The sequence below is a fragment of the Pelodiscus sinensis genome, chromosome 6, assembly GCF_052426305.1.
Source record: "Pelodiscus sinensis isolate ZL-2025 chromosome 6, ASM5242630v1, whole genome shotgun sequence".
In the NCBI taxonomy this organism is placed as follows: domain Eukaryota; kingdom Metazoa; phylum Chordata; order Testudines; family Trionychidae; genus Pelodiscus; species Pelodiscus sinensis.
Window position 1 is genome coordinate 87,912,318 of NC_143057.1, and position 22,255 is coordinate 87,934,572.

At 42.9% G+C, this 22,255-nt stretch overlaps 1 protein-coding gene and 1 long non-coding RNA gene across 11 annotated transcripts in view; one reads left to right on the forward strand and one right to left on the reverse strand.

Annotated features, from left to right (window-relative positions):
* Nucleotides 1-22,255, reverse strand: part of LHFPL2 (LHFPL tetraspan subfamily member 2) — a 211,927-nt gene that overhangs the window by 144,256 nt on the left and 45,416 nt on the right. For 4 of the 10 annotated variants that reach the window (XM_075932327.2, XM_006119134.5, XM_006119138.5 and 1 more), the window contains exon 1: nt 1,301-1,732. The exons of the other annotated variants lie outside the window; for them this stretch is intronic. The gene's annotated coding sequence lies outside the window, so the exon portion shown is untranslated. Of the gene's footprint in view, nt 1-1,300; nt 1,733-22,255 lie in introns of those variants that run through there. 10 annotated transcript variants of the gene reach the window in all.
* On the forward strand, nt 9,775-14,247 carry LOC112545127 (uncharacterized). Its single transcript, XR_016349928.1, has 4 exons — nt 9,775-9,912; nt 11,510-11,614; nt 13,166-13,326; nt 14,111-14,247. It is a non-coding gene; the product is annotated as an uncharacterized LOC112545127 (long non-coding RNA).

Sequence of the window (22,255 nt, forward strand, 5' to 3'; positions counted from 1 at the left end):
GTTTATGCCCAAATAAATCTGTTAGGTGCCTCATTATGATTTATTTGTATAGCAATAGAGTTCAAAGTCTCAGATACAGAAACCCCATTGATCTGTGTACTGTACAAAGTTGTGGAACCAGACTGATTTCTTGCAAGGATCATCAGAAGGCTTGGAACTCAGGGATTTTAAACCCGTAATACAAATCTCCACTTGAGCTATAATAGTAGGCTATATCCTCTCCCAATAATCCACTAGAAGGATATGTGCTGCACAAGTTCTACTTCTCACTTAGTCACTAATTCACTGAGAAACGTTAGACAAGAACCTGAGTCTTTTTGTGCCTCAGTTTCCTCATCTGTAAAATGGGCAGATAATGCTCATTCAATATTTTCAAGTTTTAAAATACTCACAAAGTATAGTATTAGTAGTGAAGTTGATTCTGACCACGTCAAATGTCACACATTAAAAAGTCAATAGTTTATTTTGTTATAATCATTTTTTCCAACAGATATTTAATTTTGACCTAATTCTCTGCTTCAGATGTTCAAATCCACTGAAAGTGACAATGCTAATAACTTTTTGGGGAAAAAAATCAGCATAAATTCCTTGCATTATTGTTGTATCCATGGGCCCCTGAAAAGATCAACACATTATCTGGCATCATTTCTTTCTAGCTTTCTTTTCCTCCTTCGCCTCTCCCCCCTTCTAAAGTTCACTGTTCAAGTACTATGATTGTAAGAAAGAATTTATGAGAGCACACCAATGATTCAATAGATTGCAAAACAAAACTGCCCTTGTGTAATGTAAGAATAAGAGCACTTCTATTTATTTATTTATATGTTTTTTATAATTGGTAAGCTGCCCCCGCCCATCATAGCCCTAGTCAAACTCCCACTCCTGGACTCTTCTCCAGGCCACTTTGTATGGGTCCCGCACATTGGGCTCATGTGCTCTTGAGCTTTTCTGGGCCTGAGCAAAGTTCAGGCTCTGGCTCTCTAGGGACAGGCTTGGGGTGCAGATTCTGTAACACCTATTTGAAAAGCTGAGACTCTGCAGTCCAGCTGAACAGCCCTCTGGACAAGTGCTGTATCCCCCAAACAAATGGCCTAGGCCCCCTTTCACAGAATTCCAACTTTGCAGCCACTCTTGTTTACAGTTTATATCTTCAGAGACGTGATAGTTGAAGCAAAAAGATACAGGTCTTGCACAGGATTTCTAAAACTATTTTTCTTTACCATGGGCAGCACAAGAGATACATAGATTTGGTAAAAAAGAAATAGAACATTTATGCACCATTCCCTGTTATAAATTAGCTCACCACATTGAAGTATTCTTTGGGATATGATCAGAGTCCTTTAGAGGTCTAGGTTCTCTCTCGCAACTTTTGGCTTCTCCTCCGACTTAAGGAGTCTCTTTCTCCAGTGCCAACTGTCATTAGCCATGGCAGGTCCTGCAATCAAGAACTCTTCTCTCCCTTTGCTCCTCTCTCCTTCCCTAATCTTCCTTTATCTGTCTGACTCACCCAGTCATTGTATTTCAAGGGGCTGTCTAAAATCCTCATTTATTTATTCCCTCTGGTGGAGAAACTGCATTCCTTCAAACTCAAGTTCTCTGAAGAGAAAACTGGTTTATCTCGGGTGCAGTTCTTCTTTTGTTCTTTCCCACGAAACTTCTGATTAGGAGCTGACAATCTTTAACAACTAACCTATTCATAGACAGATGCCCCAATGCCAGCCCCCTTCCCTTACCTCAACAGTGAGCAAAGCATAGTCAACAAGTCTCAGACCGCCGCCGTATTAGTCTGTAACTTCAAAAACAAAAAGTAGTCCTGTGGCACCTTAGACAGAGATACACACACACACACACACACACACACTTCCACTCAAGCTCATCTGAAGTGGATTTTGCCCATTTATTTATTTATATTATAGATAGATTGCCCAGTTTAGATAAGATAGATAGATAGAGTTTTCTACAATACTAATTTTTAGCTTTTTTAATGTCAAGGAAATTCACTAACAATTCTCAGCTGCATGGGACAATGTTCCCAGGAGTCCCTTTGTTACAAATTAACGCAAAGATGGTTACTCATTCTCTGCCTAAAGGTATCTACCACGCAGCATAAACTTCAGACATGGGCACTGTGAATCCAGACAGAGCACATCTTATCTAAACAATCTTGAGAAAATTCTTTACCTTATATTAACTGCAGTGAGGTCTAACCATCTGTGCATTCTTTATGATTAATTATAGTGTTCTTTCCTCCTCTCACCTCACTAACCTCCTTTGGAAGCTTCCAACATGCAGACAATGCTCAAATTAGAGTAGGTCTCAAAAAAGAACTCTTTGTTCTTCTCTGCAGACAGTTCAGCAAAACATAATAATATGTACAACTGCACTGAAATGATCAAGGTAGATTTGAAGAAATGATATAGAATTAACCGTTTTAGAAATTTAACCATTTAGAAACTTATGATCCCCACATTCTCATGTTCTTCTTTTAATGTGACAGGTATATCACAGCAGCAAAGTATAACACTACAATGCAGATTAACCTTACATTTCAGAAAACCGTTTGCAAAATGTTCAGTTTGGAAAAAGAGATCTATATTTAAAGTAAATCTAGTAAACACAAAATTATGTTATACATTTGGAAGGGGATTTTCAGACGTGCTCATCTCTGACGTAAGTCAATACCTGTTAATTGCAATAGTAGCAAATTAAGTCATTGTTGAGTGCATCCAAAAATGCCAGCCTCAAAGCATGAAGTGTACATTCACAGTTTTAATTTCATGTGGAGGTTGATCTATTGGATTAGATAGGAAGAAAAATTTTGTTTATTTTTTTCAAAGAAACCAACAACTTATGTTTTCTAAAAACAAAGACAGCCAGTGGGTTTGGATCAACAAACTTAAACAGGATTTGAGATAATTATGTAAACTAGGTTATTTTGGGTAGATGGGACAAGGATTCATTTTCAAAACACAAGCCAATACTCATTGTTCACACCATCATATTAGCAACTTGAACCTGAAATCTGAGTACCTACCAAAAATTAAAAGTTTCTTTCCCATTCCTGTAACTCAAGGCAATAACAACAATTTCTCAAGTCATCAGTACATGAAGTGCACTGTGTTTAGTACTATTTACAGAAGAATCCAAAAATATCCCAAACTTTAATGTTAATACATCACACACACAAAATTCTCCCTTTCTACCATAAATTGTTCCCAGCTTGTAGGCCAGGGGTGGCCAACCCACAGCTCGTGAGCTGCATGAGGCTCTTCAAAGAAAAAATTGTAGCTCCTGCACCTGCAACTCTTGGCTCTTAAAGGGGTAGCGTGTTTGTCTGAAAGACAGAGCCGGAGTTGCGGCGTCCCATGAAGACTTAAAAAATGGCCGCCTTAAAAGGGCAATGTCTGCTTTGCTTCTTAAAAGGGCAAACTGTTTTGGTTTTTTTTTGCTCGACCAAACACAGCAGCCATTTCTCCCCTCCCCCTCCCCTCGGTTCTTTGCACTGTACCCAACACTATTTTGGTTCTTCGTCTGTAATGGGTTGGCCACCTCTGTTGTAGGCCCTCTAATCAGCTCTCAGCAGTGCCTTATTCTGCTCCATTTCAGGTCAAACAGGATCGCTACCTCCAAACTAGCTTAGCAGGGGATGCCATGGTCAAAGTACAAAACATCAACCAAGGACTGAGAGCCTCAATAGTCTTAGAACCAGACTACCACAGCAGCACTGAGGACAGAGAAGTGGTCCATTGCATCATAGTTCAACATGTGCCACTAGGCAACTTTTTTCTTCTTCTATTATATAGTGCACTAGATTTCATTAGTTTTTGGAGGAGCCAAGTATGCTTTGTTACAATGGAAATGGAAATGTTTATGTTCCACTGGTAATGGGAAAATATCTAAAATAAACCCTTGTACAATACAAACAATATTTTGCTATGAGAAACAGTAATTAAAAAAACCCCATACAGAAGAGTGCCTCAGGCTGATCTAGAGAATACAGGCCACACTTCCCTGCATGAGTAATACAATACAATAAAGAAGAAAGTATTACCTCATTTTCTCTAAAACACTGTCAAATAATTTAGTTTCATCTAACATACATATAAAGAGGCAGTCTTCTCTGAAATGAGATTTAACAGATTAAAAACCACAACAAATTCATGATTGTAAACTCTCTTAAAACAGCTTTTATGGCTTTTTTTAAACTGAAGTTTAATTGACTACGTTATTTGTTCGCCAAAACCTTGTAAAATAGACCATTAATATTCTGAAACAGGAATTCATTTACAGGTTGGATCTCCCAGGTCCGACACCCTGGGGACCTAACTGGTCCCTTATAATGGATTTTGCCAGACCGGGGAAAGTGATTTCTGCCCCTTATTTGCCCCTCCCCCCCAGCAATAGCTTCACTGCCAGCCTCCCAGCCGGCTTCCCTCTGCCGTTGGTTCCTCAGCACAGGACTCCCAGCCCCAGTGGCAGCCCCATCACCGCAATCACAGCCCTGCTCTCAGGCTCCCGACACACAGCTGCACTACTGGGCAGCAGCAGGGATGCAGTGCTCCTGGTTGAGCTGCCAGGTGGCCTAGCTGCCGGGTTCTCGGTTCCATTGCCAGGGCAACCCCGCTGGCTCCTGATCTTGTTGAGTAGTTTCGCTGCCAGGCAGCAGCCCTCCTACTGGACTCCAGCCCACTGGGCCTGCCTGCAATCTCCTGCCTCCCCCACACTCCACACTACCCTCCCCCCACTCTGTAGTGTTGTCACTGGGCAGCAGCCCTGTTGCTGGACTCTTTGTTTTGCTACCATAGGGCAGTCCTGCTACTGAGTTCCAGTCCTGCTGCAGGGCTCCCAGCCACCAGCCCTCCACGGGATTCTCTGGTCCTGGAACAGACCAGAGTTGCCAGACCAGAGTCTCCCAGTTAAGAGAAGTTCAACCTGTATTATATTCCAAGACAAGTCAATACAACTTTTACAGGGGTGGTCTATATTTTAAATTATTTCACCTTTAATATGATTTTTTTAAATAAAAATAGCTCTCACAGCACTATGTTAACAACGGAAATACCCATGAAAATATATGAGATAATGTTGGTCATATATTCAATGAGAACTTCTAAAAACCACATGAAAGATATCAATGGGAGGAAGTAGAGTAATATTATTCTACTGGAAAAGGAGAAAATAAATGTATTAGTTAGATGTATTGAAGTCTGCAGGGCCTACTGAAATTCATCTACGGGTACTTAAGGAACTAGCTGAAGCAACCTTAGACCTGTTAGCTATTATCTGCAAGAATTCATGGGGAAAGGGTGAGATCTTAGGGGACTGAAGAAGAGCAAAGCTAGCGCACAGGGGATTATAGACCAGTCATCCTAACTTAGATACCTGAAACAATACTGAAACAAAGGGTATGTCTACACTACCCCGCTAGTTCGAACTAGCGGGGTAATGTAGGCATACCGCACTTGCAAATGAAGCCCGGGATTTAAATTTCCCGGGCTTCATTTGCATAAGCGGGAAGCCGCCATTTTTAAAACCCCGCTGGTTCGAACCCCGTGCAGCGCGGCTACACAGGGCTCGAACTAGGTAGTTCAGACTAGGCTTCCTATTCCGAACTACCGGTACGTTCCACGAGGTGTACCGGTAGTTCGGAATAGGAAGCCTAGTCCGAACTACCTAGTTCGAGCCCCGTGTAGCCACGCTGCATGGGGTTCAAACCAGTGGGGTTTTAAAAATGGTGGCTCCCCGCTTATGCAAATGAAGCCCGGGAAATTCAAATCCCGGGCTTCATTTGCAAGTGCGGTATGCCTACATTACCCTCCTAGTTCGAACTAGGAGGGTAGTGTAGACATACCCAAAATTACTAAACAAACAATCTATAATCATGGAGATGACCGGGTTATAAGGAATAGCTAGCATAAAACTGTAAAAAACTAGTTATTCCAAAGCAACCTCATTTCGTTTTTTGACAGGGTCCCATGCTAGTTAGTGGATTGAGGGTGGGAAGTGGTGGAAGTGTGTATCTTCATCTTAGTAAGGCTTTTGACTAGGGATGTCAGTATGTAGTCAACTACACGATTAACCAATAAGACTGGGCTTATCGGGTAATCCTGTCAACTACATGCATTCCCATGGTCTGAGCTCCCTCTGGACAGAGGCTGTTCTGCATCCTGTGGAAATTCAGTAAAGACAAGTGCAAAGAACGGAGAAAAAAAATCAAATGCACAACAACAGAATGGTAAAGAATTGGGTAGGTGGTAGTGCTGCTGCAAAGGATCTGGGGGTTATAATGAATTACAGATTAAACAGGAGTCAACAATATGATGCAAGCTCTGTAAAAGGCTAATATACTCAAGGATGCTTTAACAGGAGACAGTGCTTAATTTGTGCCAGGCCTTGCCAGTGCTAAACCCCCGCATCTCGAAGCTTGCTGAATCAGTTATGAAACAAAAACAATTGCTTGGGACCCAGAAGCTCTTGTATGTAAAAGACAGGCAGTAAGCTGTCCCACTCTACTTGGTGAGGCCTCAACACAAGTGCGGTCTCAAAATCTTGGCACCATGCTTTGGGAAAGATGTGGATAAATTGGAGAGTCCAGAGGAGAGAAACAAAAGTGATGAAAGGTTCAGAAAACTTGACCTATAAGGAAAGTTTAAAAAAGGTGTAGTCTGGGGTAAAGAAAACTGAGGGGGGACCCAACTATAAATCTTCAAATTAAGGAAGTTAAATTTTGAGTAATTTACTAGTCGAGTAGTCGATGGAATTTCAATCAAGTATTCGACTAGTCGATAGGCCCTTATGCATCCCTCCTTTGAAATGTACAAGAGCCTCTTTTTCAGAGGAGGAATGTGGAACTCTGCGTTCAGCCCAGGGCCAGCAGGAAGTCCTGCTGAATCCAGGCTGCATGTGGGCATGACAACCTTGAAATGTACAAGAGTCCCCAGCAGGCGCTCTTGTGCATTTCAAAGTGGAAATGCACTGAGGTCAGCGGGGGACTCAGAGTCTCCTGCTGACCCCGGGCTCCATGCTGCGCTGCCACTTTGAAATGCCACATGGAGCCCAGAGTCAGCTGGGGACTCCCCAGTTGACCCCAGGTGCCACGCAGCATTTCCCCAGAACCCGGGGTCAGCTTGAGTCCCCCACATTTGCTTATCGACTAGTACTTAACATCCTTACTTCAAATATGTTAAGTGATGTTGTAAAGAGGATGGTGATCTATTGCTTTCCATGTCCACTGGATGTAGACTAAGTAGTAATGGGCTTAAGCTTCAGCAAAGGAGATTTAGGTCAGATATTAGGAAAAATGTTCTAGCTCTAAGATCATTTACATACTGAAACAGAGTTCAAAAGGAAGTTCTGAAACACCCACCATTGGAGGCTTTTAAGAACAGGTTGGACAAACATCTGCCAGGAATGGTTTAATCAGGGGTACTAGAACTAGGGTGCGTGGAGTGCTGTAGCATACCCTGGCTTGAAGTGGTTTCCATCATATGCAGGCTTTCTAGCTGTGTCAATGGTTTTCAGCACCTCCACTTAGGGATGTAAATGACTAGTCGACTGTCCGATAAGCAAATGCTTATCAGATAGTTGGCTAGTGATATGACTAGTTGTTTCCTCCCCCTTGCTGCCTCTATCAGAGAGAGGCAGCTAGGGGGGAGCAGGATCCCATACTAGGAGGAGCCTTTTTAAAAGACGGCTTCCCCCCAGCACCGGGGGGGGGGGGAGGAGAACAGGCAGGGATGCAGTGGGAAAGTGGCGGTGCTTCCGCCTTTGAAATGTAGCAAGACTGCTTGAGTACCCCTGCAAACTGTGCTCCCCACAGCACTTCTGCCTTTGAAATCTAGCAAGAGCCCTGCTAGCTCTTGCTACATTTCAAAGGTGGAGGAACCCTTATTGACTAATCGAATAGTCAATGCAAATTACATTGACTATTTGATTAGTTGATTAATCTAAATTTAACATCCTTACCTCCATTTAACAAATTGTTCCAACACAACGGGATTTAAGTTTACTTGGTCCTGCACAGTAAAAAGTGTTGGACTTGATAATCTCTCAAGTTTCCATATAGCCCCCAATTTCTATGATTATATGAAAATTAGTTTTCATAGCTTTAGTTTCTGTTTGGAATTGTCTATGGTGCCTCATCGCTATAATAACAAAAACCTAACTAATTTATTTCCACAAAATCTCCATTATCCCAGTTTTACTGATGGAGAACACAGACTGAAAGATTGGAGTGGCCCAAAGAAGTCAGTGGCAAAGCTAGGAATGGAACCCAGATTTTGAGTCTCTGCACTTTATCCACAAGTCTATCCTCTCCCATAGAAAGTATCCATGGCTCTGGCTTTTACTGCTGGATAGCCTATTTCTAGTGATTCAGAGCCAATTACTAAAACTCTTCTTCCCTGTCTTTTCTTCCTCTGTTGCTGCTGCCAGCTCACCCTGGGCCTCAGTCCTGCAAGGTGCTAAGCACTCTTGCCACAGCACAGCAAAGGATCGATGTTGCAAGACTGAGTCTCCTGTTGTGATGTTGCTGCACTGCCCAGGACAGGCTAGGAGAGGCCAGCAGATACATCCATTCTGGAACTTAAAACAAGTCAGTAACAGGCATGAATTTCATGGAAACATAGGACAGCTATTCTCCTCCAAACTCCCAAACAAGGATACACTCCATGTTTAAAAATGGCATTACATAATATAATGCAGGGCAGAGCCATATCTAATTACTATGAAACACTAGAATTGCAAAAAGAAAACTAACTTAACGTAGGATGCACTTCCCTCACTGCTGAGAAACAAACAGTGATCAGATGGCCAACAGTTAGGTAAACAAATGAAATAAGACATAATCTACTTTAACACGTGAAGTTTCAAAACTTAAAAAATAAATATCCATGCCTCCGTTGCCCTCAATAAGTCATTTTAAGTCAAAGCAAGCTTTTTCATTTTTACTAATGGAAGGCAAGCATGGGCACGGGGTATGCTGTTTCTGAAGGTTCTTCCACGTTAGTATGTGTTCCTTACAGTGCTAAGTAAAAGATAGCAATTAGAATCCAGGACTGCACTCAACTTCATTATAAAAAACTCTATTACCTTTCTGCCCAAGCTATTACCATGCCTCTAGTGCAGTGGTCCCCAACATGGTGCCCGTGGGCGCCATGGCGCCTGTGGAGGCATTTGTTTGCGCTCGCCAAGTGCTGGGGGCTGTGGGGAGCGTCAGCCCCGGCTGCGCGGCTATGGGGGGGCGCCGGCTTTGGGCGCGCGCGGCTCTAGAGGACGCTGGCCCCAGGCTTGCTGTGAATGGGCAGGCCCCGTGCCCATGGCCACGCAGTGCATATGGTTGCTGGCCACAGGCACGTGGCTCATGGGGGTGTGGCATATGCGTGGCCCCGCCTCCAGGTGCGCAAGTGTCCCCGCCCTCTGGCACCCAGCAGGTGAATGGCCTCGCCCACTGGTGCCCGGCAGCTTCAAATGATTTGGGACCACTGCTCTAGTGGGCTCTAAGAATGCCCATTAGGGATTTCTTATTGGCTGATGTAAAAGTTTGAAACTTAGTTTAAGTCATCTGGCAAAGAATGCTTTGCATATTTTATAATCCTTGAGCTTTTCCTCCCAATACACACAATGTATCAAATTTCCTTTAAGTTTCGTTTTTTTATGATAGAATTTGATAGCTCTTAGGATATCGCTGTTTTTTCTAACTTATGTAAGAACAGTAAAAAAGGGCAAAGATGCAGTGTTGTAGATTGAACTGTGGTATTCTTTTTAATGATATATTCTCAGGTAATAACAGAAGATAATGCCCTCTGATGGAAAAGGCACCTAGTTTGCTGACTCTCTATTGTGGATTAATAGCCAGCAAGAAGAAAGCGTTAGCCCATGTGAAGATGGAGTGAGTCAGAAGTCACTGGCCATTAAGTAAGTCAAAGAATTGTACACTGTTACACATCCAGTCTCAGGAACTTTTTTTTTTTTTTTTGGCAGAATAAGCTGTGATCAGGCTGATTATAGCTTTGATGAAGATGAAATTGTCTGGCTTTAATTATTAAAGAGAATGGAGGAACAAATGCAACCTCACAGACCAGCCCACGTAAATAAAAGTGCATCCACAATACCTGCCTAGAGATGTTCATGACAGGAGCAGAATTATCTATACTTTTATGTTGGCTCAGGCCATGAAGTGGCCCACTAGAGAAAGATACTGTCTTACTGCAGTGCTATCTGTCCTTATATTCTCTGAATGAGTGCCCTTTCTTCTGGTGCTAGATGTTGCTACAGGAGCCAGTTAGCTTGCAAGGTTTGTCTTTCAGGTGGCTCTAACAGAGTTTCTTCCATTTCCAAAAAAGTGGCAGGATCATGCTAACTTCTATGCTTAATAACCTCCTGATCACAACTTGAGCAGAGCAAACTTTTAAATGTAGAATAGTAATAGAAATGTAGCCGTGTTAGTCTGGTGTAGCTGAAGCAAAATGCAGGACTATGTAGCACTTTAAAGACTAACAAGATGGTTTATTAGATGATGAGCTTTTGATCTGAGGAAGTGGGTCTGGCCCACGAAAGCTCATCATCTAATAAACCATCTTGTTAGTCTTTAAAGTGCTACATAGTCCTGCATTTTGTTTTAAATGTAGGTGATCACTGTCCCTCTCTTAAAATGTAGGATAAGTGAACTCGGTGAAAGGGGCCCTTGCTGAAAGTGTACACAAGTTCTTGGAGAGTACACAAAAGAGACTGTAAGAGAAAGGGCAGAAAGAACTTCCCTTAGCCAAAACAGAGCCAACAATGAAGACAGTTGAGGGCTTGCCACAGGCCAGATTAGTTTTCCAAAGCTATTAACCTTTGTGACTAGCTGGGGAGGTGAGCTGAGAGGAACAAGAGCAGACAGACTGGCTACACAGATATTAAACCTAGCACTTCTGAATTACTTGGAAAACTCCTTTGATGGGATTCAGGAAGTGGGAGCCTATTAGTCTGTTGCTCCAGGCACCATTGCAGGAAGCCAGTGATTCTTTAATGTTCCGGTATGAGGAACTAATGACTATGACAGAGGGAGACCACTGTACTAATGGGAAGCCCCAGTGAATTCTCAGCTCCACTCAGAACTGTCACTTTCCGAATTTTTCCCCAAGACATAAGGAGACAGGGTCCAAAATGGCCTGCAGCAGGAGCAGCTCTTTGAGGGCATGTCTACACGGAGGAGTTATTTCAAAATAATAAGGCAAGCATCCACACTACCAACCCTGCTATTTCAAAATAATGGGCTTGTTATTTCAAAATAATAACTCCTGCTTGCGAAGAAAAATAAACTTATTTCAAAATAGTTATTTTGGGTGTTATTATCTTGGAATAACTCGGTAGTGTAGACATAGTCTAAGACAACATGAGTAGAGGCAAGAGAAAGTTTTCACTCAGACTTGAAGAGCTCTATAGAGCTCGAAAGTGTCTCTCTCATTAACATTAGTTGGTCGGATAAAAGATATTACCTCACTCACCTTCTCTCTCTGATTTCATACAGGCAGTTTGGCAAAATGCCAGCAGAGGGAGCATGCAGCAGCAATAGAGAAAAGTAACTGTTAAGTACCAGCTTCCAGACGAATGGAAATTGCAGGATACCCATGAGGTAAGGGCAACAGTTGATTTGGTATATGAGAAAGGCATTCTGCAATTTGCATTGTTATACATTATGAGATTGAAATATCCGGCCAGAGCCTCTGGTAACCATTATAAATACGCACACTTTAAATAGTTTGACAAATACACGTTATGGCAAATAAGCCACCAGAGCCGAAGGTGTTTTCTCCTCCTCGTCATCCCTTTATTTTCCTAAAAGGTGTGGGTGGGTGGTGGGTAAGAGGTTCCCAGAACAAAAAAAGCAAGAGAGAGACTGTGCAGTACTAAAAGATAAGTGCCGAACAAGAATGTATTCCACAATTTCTCTTATGTTTTGCAGCACATTTTCCTCCCAGAGATGGTAAGTAATTTTTAAGATTTTTTTCCCCTAGTGGTGGTCAAATAAACTTCAAATTTCCTTAACATCACATCATTTGACTTCATGCCTAAGTCTGATACAGAAACTGAGCTGGTAAAGTGAGCCAGTGTCTTGGCCCTGGATGAAGATAAAAGAATTCATGCTGCTTCTTTTAGCTCCAGCAGCCCCCTTATGCTGAAGGAATCTTTTATGCAGAGTAATGCAACAGCTCTATTTTATCACCCTAGAGCAGGGGTTGGCAACGTACAGCACACGTGCCACAAATGTCATGCAAGATGATTTTCAGTGGCACGCACAATGAACGGGCTCCACCTTGCTCTCCACTTCTACAATGGTGAACCCGTGCTGGCGATCCAGCATCACACCCCCTCCCTCCCTGTAAGACTGGAGCCAGCGCCAGCTTCCTGAGGGGGGAGGGAGGAAGCCCTGAAGCTCCGCACCAGATCTAGCTAGTGGGAAAGTGCGTGCTGCTTCTCTCCTCCTCATAGCAACACACACGCTGCTTTATACACGCAACCTTCACTCATGCTCCCGGGAGGTGGGAAATGGGAGCTGAGTGGCCTCCCCCTGCCTGGAAGCCCTGGGCAAGAGACCAAGCAGGGCGCAGTGTGGAGAGACCTCTCCCCCACTTCTGGGAGAGCGGCATGGCCCAGGGCAGGAGGGTATGCTGGGGCATGCCATTTCTGAAAGATGGCCAACCTCTGCCCTAGAACACTGCAAATTTGCAGATATCCACTTTATATCTGTGAGTATCCACATCTGCAGCTGCCAATGTGGATATCCGCAGTTCATTTTTGCAGATCCAAAGGAGGAGGATATGGATACAAATTTTGTGTCCATGCAGGGCTCTATATCACCCTTCATTTTCAATAGGTATATAAGCCTTGAGGCAGGGTATATGGTGAACTACAAAATCTATTTCCCTTGGCTACCCTGGGAGGCTTTGTAAGAGATGAACTGTGGTTTCTTAATCCACAGGCTAGATGATATTTTATATAGACAAATTAAGGCTCAAATTATATTCTGTGCATGAACTAGCTGAATTGTATTGTATTCATAGGCATGCTCACAGGGTGTGCTGGGTGTGCCCGGGCACACCCTAATGTCTCGGGCTGGCTGGCAGCTGCTGGAGGAGGAGGGGGATTTGAGACGGGGTACCACAGCCTGTCACTTTTCCTGCAGCCATCTACGGGGCACTTTGGGGCAGAAAGCGCGCATGCGCGGTGGAAGCAGCTGGGGCCAGACCAAAGATGCCAGCCCGAGCCATTTTTTTGCCCCGAGCCCGGCAGAAGGGCAGACACCTGCAGGGGAGGAACCAGCACCAGAGAAGCGAAGCAGGGCAGGTGTGTAGAGGGAGGTGTTACGAGAGGGGATGAGGAGGGGTAGCTCACATGATCAGAGTGGGGCTACTGGAGGAGTGGGCACAGGGGGGAGAGAAGGGCTGATGGAGGGGGGCAGGTCTCAGGAAGGCTGAGGGCAGTGAGAAGGGCAGGAGTCAGGACAGCAGAGGGTGAGGGGTTGGGGAGCAGCACGCACCAGGGGAGCTGATGGAGCAAGGGGAGGAGACATGGCAGCAGAGAGAAAAGGTAGAGGTTTATAAGATATTTATTAATAACAGTGGCACATCCAAACAAGCCACATGAACTCGATACTGGTGCACAACACAAAATTCATTCTGCTCATGGGAGGAAACTCTTAGGGGGAACACTTCCCCCAGCCTCTCTGCCCCTGAGTTAATGTCACATACATTGAGTTAATGCAACTGCAGGATAGTTGCATAAGGGGGACTTGGTGGGGGCCAAACTAATTCCTATTGGTAGGAGGATGGTGGGAAATGTCCTTGCGGGGGGGGGGTCACATGACACCTTTTACTTCTGGTCATGTGTCCATCTTGCCCTGAGAGTGTTACTTCTACAGGTGTGGCCAATGGGAGTCGGGGTGTGGCCAATGGGGGTCAGGGGCGTGGTTAACAGGGGTCAGGGGCATGGCTAATAGGGGTCAAAGTACATTTTTAAAAAAATTCTTCGGGTGCACACCCTAATGAAATGTGCTGCACACGCCTATGATTGTATTTTAAATGTAACAAATAATAACCAATGATAATAAAAAACCTTTTTTCCCCAGTAGATGTCAACGTGTTCTACAAAGAAGTACAAGTATTCATATACCCATTTCATGGATAGGGAAACCGAAGCAGATAGGTGAAAAGACTTTTTCCTCAGTCACACTATATGACAATAGAAGAACCAAGAAAATAACTGAAGTGTCTCAACCCCCAGTCCAATGCCCTTGCTACCAGGCCATGCTTTCTTCCCCAGCAATACCTAATTCTTTGTTGAATTCTTAATTTTGTATAGATTTTAGGACTTAGGCAAATGCTTTATTATGTCTTAATAAATACATTCTGATCAAGGTTCCCTGCAAGCTGAGTGACCACACGGGTGCGCAGCCCATTTCTGAGCTCCATGCAGCAGTTCACAGCTTCTTACGCATGCAGGAAGCTCAGCTGATTGGCTGGGGAAAGAGGGTGGGGCATGAACTAGCTCACTCTCTTGGAGGAGCATAAGCAGCAGCAGCAACTGCTACCTATCATAAATGGAGAAGCCTCTACTCCAAGGCTGGACAAAAGATGATCTGCAGGCTAAGGATGTTAAGGACTATCAGAGGCAGCAAAGGGGGAGGAAGAAGGGGTACTTCAAAGCAGCAGCACAGCTGAGCCAGGGATCAGCTGTATGGCTATTTTGAAACCCCAAGGCAATGTTCAGCTGTGCGGCGCTGCCCCTTTGAAACGCCGCCTTGGCATTTCAAAGGGACAGTTCCCTGGAGCCCGGAGTCAGCTGGGGAGTCCCAGGCTCCATGGCACTGCCCCTTTGAAACACTGCCTTGGCATTTAAAGGGGCAACGCTGTACAGCTGATCCCCAGCTCAGCTGTGCAGCGTTGCCCCTTTGAAATGCTGCCTTGGCATTTCAAAAGAGCAATGCCATGGAGCCCAAGGTCAGCTGTAGGGATGATAATATCAGTTAATTGAATAGTCGAGTAACCTCATGAATTCTTTTTGGTTACTTGACTATTCTATAGTCCCCAGAGGTGGGGCTGGCAGCCAGTGCTCTCCGGCCCCACTCCCAAGGAGAACCTTGTCACTTTGTGCTGCTGCCTCTGTATCAGAGCAGCAGTGTGGAATGCCAAGCAGGAGCTGGTCTGTGAGGGGAGCCAGTTTAAAAACCAGATTCCCATGCACATTGGCTGCCTGCTACCCCATACTGCTGCCCCTGATAGGGGGTGGCAGCAACTCCTGGATCCGGCGTGAGCTAGAACTGAGTCTGGGCTGCCTGCCCACCTATCTCCTAATAACACTTTAAATGCAGAACTGCAGCAGGGGTAGGTTCCAGACCCATCACAAGCCAAGACTGAGACAGGCTGCTGGCCAACCTACTAAAAATGTATTGGTGGGGGTGAGTGAAGGGAAATGCTTACTGGTTAATCGACTACACTATTATGGCACACAGCACAGCATGGAGTCCAGGGTCAGTGGGGGGATCCCCAGGCTCCATGGCTTTGTAATGCACAAGAACCCCCGCTGGGGACTCTTGTACATTTCAAAGCTGGCAGATCGCATGCATCCCGGAGTCAGCGGGACTTCCCTCAGTGGGGGCTCTTGTACATTTCAATGGAGGAAGGAGGAAGTGCCTATCGACTAGTCAAGTAGTCAATGGAAATTCGACTAGTCAATTAACGACAATTTAACATACTTATTGCAGGCCCGCTCTAGCCGCAAGAGCCTCAGCTGGCTCCCTGCCTCTCCTGTAACTGCTCATTGCTCCGGAAAGAAGGTGCAGGGCCACATGTGTGTTTCTGAATGCTGAGAACCTGGAGGAAGAGGATACAGGCTTCTCATGCTGCCCCCGTCCTCAGTAGCTTCTATTGGCCAGTTTCGATCAATAGCAGCTGCCTGTTTGCAGGACAGGCAGCATGTGAAGTGCCTCTCCTCACTCATCCCCCGGGATCACAGCACTCAGTTCAGAGCAATAAACATGGCTCCTGCAGCTCCACTGAGCACTTACAGGGGATGGAAGGCAGGGACCCTGGCTAAGGAACCTGCTAGGCTGCTAGCTGGGAGCCAAGTAAGGTCTCCCAGCCAGAGCCTCTCTCTGGCACCCCAGTCCTTTCTTCCCACCCGCCAACCCTCTGCTCCCCTACCCCACATATAATCCAAACCTTCTGTATCTCTGCTCCAGATCCCATACACCTTCCCAAACACTGCATCCCTCCTCAGGTCACAACCCCCTCCCAGGCCCTTTACCCCCTCCTCATCCTAGTCCTTTGTCCCAGGTCATGATCCTCTCCTTAACTCAAACTCCCTACCAGAACCCACACCCAGATCCCTTACCTCAAGCTCCCTTCTACACCCAACCTCTATCCTAAACCCACACACTTCCTCCATTAATATAATGGAAGAGTGTGGCCCTCGACCACTTACCAAACTCTTGGAGTGGGCCTCCATCAAAAATTATTGCCCACACACATGTCAATGGTTTACGGTAAGAAAGAAAAAGATTTTTTAACAGAATTTTTTTTGAGAGATGCAGATACCTAAAACTCTGATCTTAATTATTTTTTTCAATTCTGTGTTACTAATTAATACATGGTAAACTGTATTGCATTAAGGCCAGATGTTTGCTATCTGGTAGAGTTCTGGCTCTTATGGGTCAGAAGTAGCAAGCACTAGGCGTGATGCTAGCTGTTTTGTAGGATAAAACCTTATTTGCAGGATCTTTGAAAGGATGAGGATACATGTACTCCAAGGTCTCAGAGGGGTAACCATATTAGTCTGTAACTTTAAAAAAAAAAACCACTTAAACAATGGTCCTGTAGCACCTTAGACTAATAAAAATATATAAACAGTACCAGGCATTTGTGTAGTGTTAATTTAATATGAAAACAAATAAAAGAAAATCATAAACATTGCTCCTTGTTAATTATCCCTTTTTTAATATATTTTCTTCTACGCCTATGGATTATTTAAAGTATATATTTATATCTATGTTTTTGTCTGTACTGGTGGGTGACATCTACACATTACCTCAATATTGGTGTCGCACATAAGAAATTTCAACCCACTCAAAAGAAAATTCAACCTTCTCAAGGATGGAAAATCTTAGCAGGAACACTGATTCTGATCTTGACTTTTCTAGCTCCCACTCAGATAATATCTATCATATTAACAGTTAGATACTTGAAGACGGGATCACAGATTTCAGTAATTAAGTGCAACAGTGACAAATTTGCAGAGGAAAATCTGATGTACCATGATAGCTGAATTAAACAAGCAAAATCTTCAACTTTTGAATTTACCAATAGCACAATGAGTAACATCATTAGCATCCAGTGAAAATAAATTGTTTTATTTGGAATGTTAATCCCACCAATTTAGGGAAATAAATAGGATAGGATCCTGCAATGCATTTTCAGGCAACTCTCCTGCCACTTAAAAAACAAAAGTTTAATTTAAGTAAGCAGAAGATCATGTCCAGAGTTTGCAATTCTTTTTTTAAAAGCTATACTAACATTCAACTCTTTAGAGGAAAGAGCATTTATGTTGGTGGTGTAAAAGTAAAATAGACTGGTTTTAACGTGTTTTTGCGAGACATGCATGCGCACACACACACACACACACACACACACACACGCACACACATCTTCAACAAAATTAGATACACAAACCAAATCATGATTAAAAAACTTATAAACAAACTGTACAGCTATTGTAAGGCTCAAGACAATACATAGTCTCATTATTTCCTCCTTTAAAAAATTCTAAATAGATAAAGCAGAGACAACATAAAATTATAAATCTGAGACTAGGGTTTTTTATTTCAAAAGGGCTAACTTTAGTAAATTAAGGAAATTAGTTAGGGAAGTTGATTGGACTAAAGAAATTATGGATCTTAAAGTGGAGGAGGCCTGGAATTATTTTAAGTTAAAGTTGCAGAAGCTGTCAGAAGCCTGTATCCCTAGAAAAGGGAAAAAATTTATAGGCAGGTGTGTTAGACCAAACTGGATGAGCAAGCATCTCAGAAAGGTGATTAAGAAAAAGCAGAAAGCATATAAGGAGTGGAAAATGGGAGGGATCAGTAAAGAAAGCTACCTTATTGAGGTTAGAGCATGTAGGGATAAAGTGAGAAAGGCTAAAAGTCAGGTAGAGTTGGACCTTGCAAAGGGAATTAAAACCAATAGTAAGAAGTTTTATAGCCATATAAATAGGAAAAAACAAAAAAAGAAGAAGTAGGACCGCTAATTACTAAGGATGGAGTGGAGGTTAAGGATAATCTAGGAATGGCCCAATATTTGAACAAATATTTTGCTTCAGTCTTTAATGAGGCTAATGAAGAGCTTAGGGATAATGGTAAGTTAACAAATAGGACTAAAGATAAGGAGGTAGATATTACCATATCCGAGGTAAAAGCCAAACTTGAACAGCTTAATGGGAGTAAATCGGGGGGCCCAGATAATCTTCATCCAAGAATATTAAAGGAATTGGCACATGAACTTGCAAGTCCATTAGCAAAAATTTTTAATAAATCTCTAAACTCAGGGGTTGTACCATTTGACTGGAGAATTGCTAATATAGTTCCGATTTTTAAGAAAGGGAAAAAAAGCGACCCGGGTAACTATAGGCCTGTTAGTTTGACATCTGTAGTATGTAAAATCCTGGAAAAAATTTTGAAGGAGAAAGTAGTTAGAGACATTGAGGCTAATGGCAATTGGGACAAATTACAACATGGTTTTACAAAAGGTAGATCATGCCAAACCAACCTGATCTCCTTTTTTGAGAAAGTAACAGATTTTTTAGATAAAGGAAATGCAGTGAATCTAATCTACCTCGACTTTAGTAAGGCATTTGATACAGTACCACATGGGGAATTATTGGTTACATTGGAAAAGATAGGGATTAATATAAAAGTTGAGAGGTGGATAAGCAACTGGTTAAAGGGGAGACTACAGCGGGTCATACTGAAAGGTGAACTGTCAGGTTGGAGGAAGGTTACTAGCGGAGTTCCTCAGGGATCAGTTTTGGGGCCAATTTTATTTAATCTTTTTATTGCTGATCTTGGCACCAAAAGTGGAAGTGTCCTAATAAAATTTGCGGATGACACAAAATTGGGAGCTATTGCCAATTCAGAAAAGGATCGGGATATCATACAGGAAGATCTGCATGATCTTGTAAATTGGAGTGATAGCAATAGGATGAAATTTAATAGTGAGAAGTGTAAGGTTATGCATTTAGGGATTAATAACAAGAATTTTAGTTATAAGCTGGGGACACATCAGTTGGAAGTAACGGAGGAGGAGAAGGACCTCGGAGACCTGGTTGATTATAGAATGACTATGAGCCGCCATTGTGACATGGCCGTGAAAAAGGCTAATACGATCTTGGGATGTATTAGGCGAGGTAATTCCAGTAGGGATAAGGAGGTGTTAGTGCCATTATACAAGGCATTGGTGAGACCCCATTTGGAATACTGTGTGCAGTTCTGGTCTCCCATGTTTAAGAAGGATGAATTCAAACTGGAACAGGTATCTTGAGTTATAAGATCAAGAACACATATTCCTGCGCATCCTGAAATATAATCTATGCTATCATGTGCCAAAAGTGTCCGTCTGCTATGTACATTGGACAAACATCTCAGACACTTCGCCAAAGGATTAATGCCCACAAAACAGATATCAGACAAGATCACAAAGAGAAAACAGTTTCTTGTCATTTCAACCAGAAAGGACACAGTCTCAATGACCTGCTAACCTGCATCCTACTTCAGAAGACATTCAAATCTGCACTTGAAAGGGAATCCTCTGAACTGGCATTCATGCTAAAATTCGACACCCTCCGCACCGGACTTAACAAAGACCCCAACTATCTTACACATTACAAAGATAGCTTCCCCAATTATCACCTCTAATACTATTAACTCACAGACATTTCCCCTTCCCCACCTCTAATATCATTAACTCACTGGCATTCACCTTCCTTCCCCCCTCCCCCACATCCCTCTTCTGTTCTGTAATGTGATTTGTCCTTTTCATGTGTGTTCATTTTTTTAAATTGTATCCTTTGGTATATATGGTTGTGACTGTTTTCTTCCATTATTTGATCTGAGGAAGTGGGTCTGGCCCACGAAAGCTCATCATCTAATAAACCATCTTGTTAGTCTTTAAAGTGCTACATTGTCCTGCATTTTGCTTCAGCTACCCCAGACTAACACGGCTACATCTCTACCACTAGGTACAAAGAAGGGCCACTAGGATCATCCGAGGAATGGAAAACCTGTCTTATGGAAGGCGACTCAAGGAGCTTGGCTTGTTTACTTTAACCAAAAGAAGGCTGAGGGGGGACATGATTGCACTTTTTAAATATATTAGAGGGATAAATACCAGGGAGGGAGAGGAATTATTTAAGTTTAATACCAATGTGGACACAAGAACAAATGGATATAAGCTGGCTAGTAGGAAGTTTAGACTTGAGATTAGATGAAGGTTTCTAACCATTAGAGGAGTGAGGTTCTGGAACGGCCTTCCAAGGGAAGTAGTGGGAGAAAAAGATCTATCTGGTTTCAAGATTAAACTAGATGGGTTTATGAAGGGGATGGTTTGATGAGATAACACGATCTTGGTAACTAATTGACCATTCATTATCAGTGGGAAATAGGTCAATGGAGGGATGATAGGAGTTACTATAGAGAACTTTCTGGGTGTCTGGCTGATGAGTCTTGCCCACATGTTCAGGGTTTAGCTGATTGCCATATTTGGGGTCGGGAAGGAATTTTCCTCCAGGGTAGATTGGCAGAGGCCCTGGAGGTTTTTCGCCTTCCTCTGTAGCATGGGGTACAGATCACAGCTGGAGGATTCTCTGCATCTTGGGGTCTTCAAAGTATTTGAAGGCTTCAATATCTGAGATATAGGTGAGAGGATTATTCTAGGAGGGGTGGGTGAGATTTTGTGGCCTGCCCTGTGCAGGGGGTCAGACTAGATGATCATAATGGTCCCTTCTGACCTTAAAGTCTATGAGTCTATGAGTAAAGGAAATTCAAGTTTCAAAATAAAACCCGGATTACTCTACAAGGACATATAAATCAACCTTCTTTTAAAAAGGAATCCTTATTATTTGATGGTCTCAGGATACAGGCTGATCTCCATACGTTTTGTTTTTCTTTTTCTTTTTCTTTTTTCAAATACTGCAGCAATCTCTATTATGCAGGAATTCTAAAAGCACAAGGCAGGCAAACATTGCAAAGTTACCAGTGTCTTGCTGAGTGAACACCTGCATCTGTCACTTCACAGCAGGCAAACAATAGCAACTACAATATAGACACAACAATTTCACACAATCCTCATATAGCCAAACCCTGTTCTGATGGACTGGCAGCTCCTTGAAAACAGATGTTCCTTTTAACACCAGAATCAGAGTCTGCTGCCTTATTGTTGTATTCAGAATCCTGATGTCTGTTGCAACCAGAACACTGTTTACAGAGCACATCTGAAGAAAGTGGAACAAAATGAGGAGAAAAGGATGCAGAGTAATGTACTATTCTCCAGGCAGAAATTCACACTAGAGAAATCTATTGTTGTGACCCATTACAAAACTAAACAAGTTTGACAATCGCACAGTTTATATTCTTATAAAAATTTTCAACCATTGCACTAAAAAAAAGCCTTTGTTAATGTATCCCACACTGTTTTAGCCATTACATGTTTAACTATTTCCCCATTATTGTTTTGTCATCAGCAATGTTACATATCTATAAAGGATGCTCAGAATCAAAATTCTACTCATGAATTAAGTTATATTCTTTTGTATAAAAAATTTCAAAGTACCCATATTTAAATAGATAGGATTGGCTAATAATCTGGGGGATTCAGTATAAAAATACATTTAAAAGGGCAGGCTTAAAATGTGATCTCCTTCAGCATGGCGCCATCTGGAAAGTCTTAGCTTCTACAGTACATATGTTTATTTTTTCTGGAAAACCAGTCTCTTTGTGTGCAGATTTGATTAGTCAGTTTCATGGTAATTTGCATGTCTGGTTCCTCAGCATGTCCCCTACCCTGCAGCTGACCGGTTTAAAAATATGTGCCTTTTGAAGTATATGAGAATAATTGTGTCACTTGCCATTCTACAAAGCTAACAATCTATCAATCGTCACAGTAAATGTCTAAAATCCTCTCGTCATTGATTGTACACCTGTAAAAGGACGTCCCTTAAGTGACTATAAAAG